This window comes from Amborella trichopoda, chromosome 10 (genome assembly GCF_054954075.1).
Source record: "Amborella trichopoda isolate Santa Cruz 75 chromosome 10, AtrichopodaSantaCruz75HAP2 v2.0, whole genome shotgun sequence".
NCBI classification, from domain to species: domain Eukaryota; kingdom Viridiplantae; phylum Streptophyta; class Magnoliopsida; order Amborellales; family Amborellaceae; genus Amborella; species Amborella trichopoda.
In genome coordinates this window covers 13,408,947-13,414,972 of record NC_142345.1, presented here as the reverse complement: position 1 = coordinate 13,414,972, position 6,026 = coordinate 13,408,947, and positions in this window count along the sequence as shown.

Here is a 6,026-nt window from a genome sequence, read left to right as displayed (position 1 = left end):
CAGACATGATTCACTAATCTGGGAACTTTCCCCTTCTGGCATCTTTTTAGTTAGCTTCCTTCATGCTGAGATTAGTAATGATAGAATATTTGAGATGATCAATATGAATACCAAAGTTTAGGCAGTTGAAACACCAATTCGAGTTCGAGCTTTCCGTGGCTATTGGAGCAAGGAACTTATTGGGGATCAATTAAGAAAGAGGGGAAAGATTCTTGTTAATGTATGTTTCTTATGCAAGAATGCAGATGAAGATTGTCACCATCTTTTCATACATTGCCCTTTTATGGGGTATCTGTGGTCCTAGGCTGCTGGAATTGCTAATTGGAAGTGGGTGATGCCAGAGAACATCACGAAACTTTTTGCAATTGTCCTCAGCACCCCTTTCGCTAAACTTGGATCTCATCTATGGTGAATTATGGTTGCAGCAATTTGTTGGTCCATCTGGAAAGAAAGAAATTATAGGATTTTTGAGGGAGGTATGCATTCAATCGAAGAGGCCATTAAGGGGATTATGAGGCTTACAATTCTGTGGGCTCAGTCTTCTTTGAATTTAACGATGTATCTGAAAGACCTCTTCTTTACCAATTTCGCAGACATTCTTCTTCATTGTCCTTACAAGACTTAGCGATCATCTCAATTTGACAGCAACGTTAGGTCTCAAAAGTCTTTCAGTTGGTTTTGATGGGCTACTTAGGAATCATGAGGGCTCCACTATCTTTTCCTACAATGGTAGCCTTACTTACTGTGATATCAATGAAGCAGAATTAAAACCGGTACAACAACGAGTCTCAAGACTGCAGAGCAACCATGTGCGCATTATAATTGAGGGAGATTCGGTGAATGTTATCACTTAGTGCAAACATCCTCCCTCAGTCCCTTGGCAATTGACCTCCATTCTAGATAGTATTTATTTGGCCATCAAGGGCAAGGAGGTTCAATTCTACTACACACTCAGAGATAAAAATGACGATGCTGATTTTTTAGCCAAACTAGGCTCCTTCTAGCTCATTCTCTTACGTTTGTCTCTATATCTATTTTCTTTTTTCCTATTCTTACTCATCTTCTTTTCCTCTTTTCTTTTGCTTTTTCTTTTTTCTTTCATTTTTCTCCTTTTGTACCTTGTAATTATTGTGCGTGGAAGCTCTAAACTCGATGGGTAATATTTGACAAATAAAGTATGAGAAATAAAGCATGAAAGACATACAACAAGAGCACAAAGATTTATGTGGTTCATCTCAAAAAGGCGACATCCACAGGCACGACAAACATAAATCTACTTTACCAATGAAAGTTAAATCAAAGATTTTGGAACAAATCTCAACAAAATACAGATAAGCAAACCCTTCTAAGCCACTCTCCCTTTCTTTTCTTTATTTTTGGCAACCATTACCGATAATACCAGATAGAGACGAGAGAGCAACGAGAAACTAACTGAGACGAGAGAGCAACGAGAAACTAACTTTCTCTATAACTAAAAAGAAAAACAACACAAAATCTCTATGGGAACCGTTTCCCTATAAGAAACAAACCTCTCAATCTTCGGGAGTCTAAAAGAGATACCATCACAATGTTTATATCCAAAGGAAGCTCTCTTCTATCTAAGAGGAAACCTTACATCGCCCTTATCTCTCATTTTCCCAAATGTGGACCCCTTTTAGGTGGTCGGATTGAGCCCAAATTTGGTCATCGGGGTCAAATTTGTTCTGAATGCAATGGTGATGGTTAGGTATTGTTCTGAAGCCACTAGTACAAGGCTACAGTTGTAAGGTCTTTTTTTGGCATGATAGAACTCTTCATAGGTTGTTTATTTTGATGCTTATTTCGCAGTACAACTTTGGTCTGTCAGTGCCTTGAATATCAGCAGGACCAAGTTGTCACTGACTCTTTATTTATTCGTGTGGGAGATGTATGTACGTAAAAAATGATGTATAACAACTTGCCCCAACGGATGTTGCGCTTCGAGAGAAGCGAGAAGTGCAACATTCAGAATGAAAACTATGTCATCGACGTTCATCTTTTGAATCCTCATTAGGATGTGTTTATTGTCTCTCAACAGATGTTTTTCTTCTTGATCACTGGCATCAGCACAATCCTTGAGGGGTAGACCTTGCTGAGCTTTTCCCTGGGGGGGCGACCAAAGTGGTCTTTAGTGGTTTGGAGCCTCGCTTAAAGGCTTTTTTCAAATTTTGCTGGAGTCTATTTTCTGGGACAGCATGCTGATAGGCTGCCTCATGGAGGGCTTACCATTCCATGTCAACAGAACCTCTTGATGTTCCGGCTAGTGGGTTCCTTTGGCGAGCATTGATCCCAATCTAGCTGCTAAAAAAAGAAAGTTTGTTTTAGCCCTGACGCCGGAGATTTGTTTTATTGGCAGTGGGGCCGAAAGTTTGATGTTGGCACTGGGCCAGAGATTTTGTTTTGACGCCGGGGCAAGAAATTTGTTTTAGCGTTGGGGATGGAGTGTTTCAGCGCTGGGGCCAGAGAGTGTTTGTTGGCACTGGGGTCAAAGAGTTGTTTTGTTGGCACTGGGCCGGAGATTTTGAGGCCGAAGCTAGGGCCGGAGATTTTGTTTTGGTGCTGGGGCCAGGGATTTGTTTTGTTGGCACTTGGGCCAGAGATTTTTTTTTAGTTAGCATTGGGGCCAGAGATTTGTTTTGTTGGCATTGAGGCCAAAGATTTTGCAATTGACGCTTGGGCCGGGTATTTGGTTTGGCACTCGGGGATGGAATTTTGTTTGGTGCTGGGGCCGGAGAGTGTTTTGGCGCTGGGGCTAGAGAGTGTTTGTTGGCATTGGGGCCGAAGAGTTGTTTTGTTGGCACTTGGCCGGAGATTTTGAGGTCGGCACTGGGGCCGAAGATTTTGAGGCGGGCACTAGGGCCGGAGATTTTGAGGCCGACAATGGGGCCGAAGATTTTGTTTCGGCATTGGGGCTGGGAATTTGTTTGGTTTGGTTCAAGCACCCATGCAGGTTTTCACTTGAACTAGGTAGAAGTGGTGCCACCAGGGTGGTTTCACCAAGTCTTTTGCTAAGGCATTTTTACCTGTGACTTCGAGGTCACGTCCGCCCTTTTTTATTTTTATTTTTACTCATGGCATCCTTGCAGGTTTTTGCCATGCCCAGTTTCCTTGATTTCAGGGCACTTTTACTCATGGCTTCATGCCCATGTTCGCATGTCATTTTTTACTCATGACGCCCTTGCAGGTTTTCACCATGCCCATTTTTTTTTTTGACGATTTTACTCGTAACATTAGTGGCTATGTCGGCTCAAAGCTCTTTTTGTTTTACTCATGGTGATTCTCATCGTGCCCGGCTTCATATTTAGAAGGAGAATTAATAGAGCAATGAACAAAGCAGATGAATTATCTGGGGATGGAAGCGCGATTTGGCTATGCACTCACGTGGGCACGCGAAGCGCTTATCTTTGTGGGCTGCTGATTGCTAAAAATGACACTTGATAGAGGCAGAATGGATCCGCGGGGAGGCCCCCTTGATGCTGCGAAGGCCGTGTCGTTCAGATGACTAGCATGCATACATGAGAATGTCGCTTGAGAGGCAGGATTGCCCAGAGGTTAACGTGTGGATAGGAAGATGGCGCCTGGAAGACGAGGCATCTGAAGACTGATACGTGGTCAAAGATAGTACCGCTTGGAAAGCAGGACATTCAGAGACTGACACGTGGTCAAAGAAAGTGGCGCCTGAGAGGCAAAGCGACGAGAGATCCGTCTTGTGATCTGTTGATGATGACCCCTGGGATGCGAAGCGGCAGAGGACTTGACCGGTGATTCTTGGAAAATGACGCCTCGAAGGTGAGGCGGCAGGAGGCTTGAATGGCAATCAACGAGGAGTCATCCCAACGACACATCGCCATGTGGTTGGGCCAAGTGTCCCTCGAGAAGCGAAGTGTTTTAATGACAGGCCTGCGACCTTTATAAAAAAAAGCGCTAGGCCGAGAGAGAGTGAGTGCAATTTTCCCCCTTTTCTTCAAGAAGCTTCTTCCTTCTGTCTTTCTTTGTAGAGGGAGAAGAGAGACTCTCTTTCTGAGGTGTTCCTCTGAGAGGCCATGTCCTTTGCTGAGGCTGGCTCTTGGGTTCTGGATCTTAGAGTGCGTTCGAGCGTTGAGCTTCTGGGTGAAGGTGTTCGACCCTGCAATGGCGTTGATGGACCCATGCTAGATGGTGGGTCTGTGTCTTCACGTCCCTTCTGTTTGCTTGGTCTCCAGAGCGTAAGGCCTAAGGCTGTGCGTGAGGTGTTGAGGGTCGTCGGGCTTGAACCCAATCTTGTCCATCTAGCCATGATGACGAATTGTGGTGGACTTTGCTGGTCCAACATCCTCCTTGTGCTGGCCGACCAACAGAGTGATGTGGTCAGTTTCATTGTTTAGCACTTGGGTGAACCATTGCTATGGCGAGCAAGATTGTTTTGCTCGCGGCTGCTCCTTTAACCAGCATCTGACTCTTTGCCTCTGCCCGGTGGTATGCAGGAGGAAGAGCATCCTTCTTTGAAAAGAATAACCCCTTGTCCTGGATGACACTACCGTTGTGAGATGGCGACGGTGTTTTTGAAGGTAGTACCTTTACATGGGAGACTTCTTTCAGAACATATGTATTTTTTTTGGGGACTTTACAGATTTCATTCTAACACAAACTTATAATCCTTCTTCGTTCATGAAATAAATCCTTATTTGATTTGACTTCTCCTTATTGCACTATGTACTGGCCTTTACTTTTCACGTCTATGGTTTGCCCGCTGATGGTGAGGATAAGAAATGGTTCAAAGAACGCTTGTTTTGCTCGTGAGGTAACTGCCGCTTGCTTTGTCCTTGATGGTTGGGACGCCCTCGCGGGTTTTCATTCTAACCATTAGGGTATGCGTCATCTCTGATTTTCGCAAGGACTTCGCGTTCGTTTTTTTTTTGAAAAGCACTTGACCGCGGAGGCTCCAGTGTGTGCGGATGGCGCAAGGAATTTGATTCACTTCTCTATCCAGTGTAGTGGAGTATGAGTGTGTGCTGAGTCTTGAGTGGGCTTAGCAACTGTGTGGGCTAAGGGGAGGTGTTGTATACTTGAGTCGTGTTTTCCCAGCTGTGGGCGTCCCGTCCTTGGTGAACAGAGTGGCACATGCATGGCAATAAATGTTGAATGACGGGGCTGCGTCGGGATTGCATGACGTCTTGATTACGTGTCCTTTGTGCCTCCTCAGGAAGGAGCATGATATTTCGCACGTGTGACATGTTGCTTCGCATACTGTTCGTACTTTCGTACCTCCGAGTCACGGGAGGCAGTTTCATGTTGCTTCACGTCGGCTGCGCTCCTGTGCCCCTATTTTAACACGACATATCTCTGCGCATGCCATTCGTGTTCCCTCATGACCGGGCCACATATCCCTCCATTGGTTTTGCGTAGCACACCATCTCTTTCGTCAGCATTATAAAAGGGAAGCGCATCGGTAATTTTCGTTTTTACAAGGCTTTTTATTCAAAGTGAAAACCCTAATTTCTTTATGTCTTTTTCTTGTGCCTTTCTCACCATCACTCTCGAGCAAAGTCCCTCACCTTTCAACATTTTTGTTAACGACCATGGCTGACACCAGTTCGACTCCCCCCTCAGATAGCGTCTGCTTGTTTATTTGCTTTCTCTTGCCTGTTTTTGGTCTGTCCATGGTGTTGTTTCTTATCAGGGCTAATTCTTCTTCTTGTTCTTTCTAGTTATTCTTTGCAGTGGAAATCCTAGTGACCTGTCTACCCCGCGAAGAGGAGTTGGGGAATGATTATTATACTGTCGTTTCTTTTATCGGGAGACCTTCTCTTGAAGCCCTCACACCTTCTGACGAGATAGAGCAACCTGCGAGCATCACTTATGTCGGAGAGCTATTCAGCCTAGTGGGCATGAAGATGTTGGCCTGGGTCATTCGTCTCTACTGGGCGAGATAAATGTTCTCGACCCCATTTATGGGTCTGTCAAGGGATATGTGGTCTCGGGTCGTAAAGAAGGATTGGTCCAAAGCGTCGATGCTAGGTCCGAGTGTG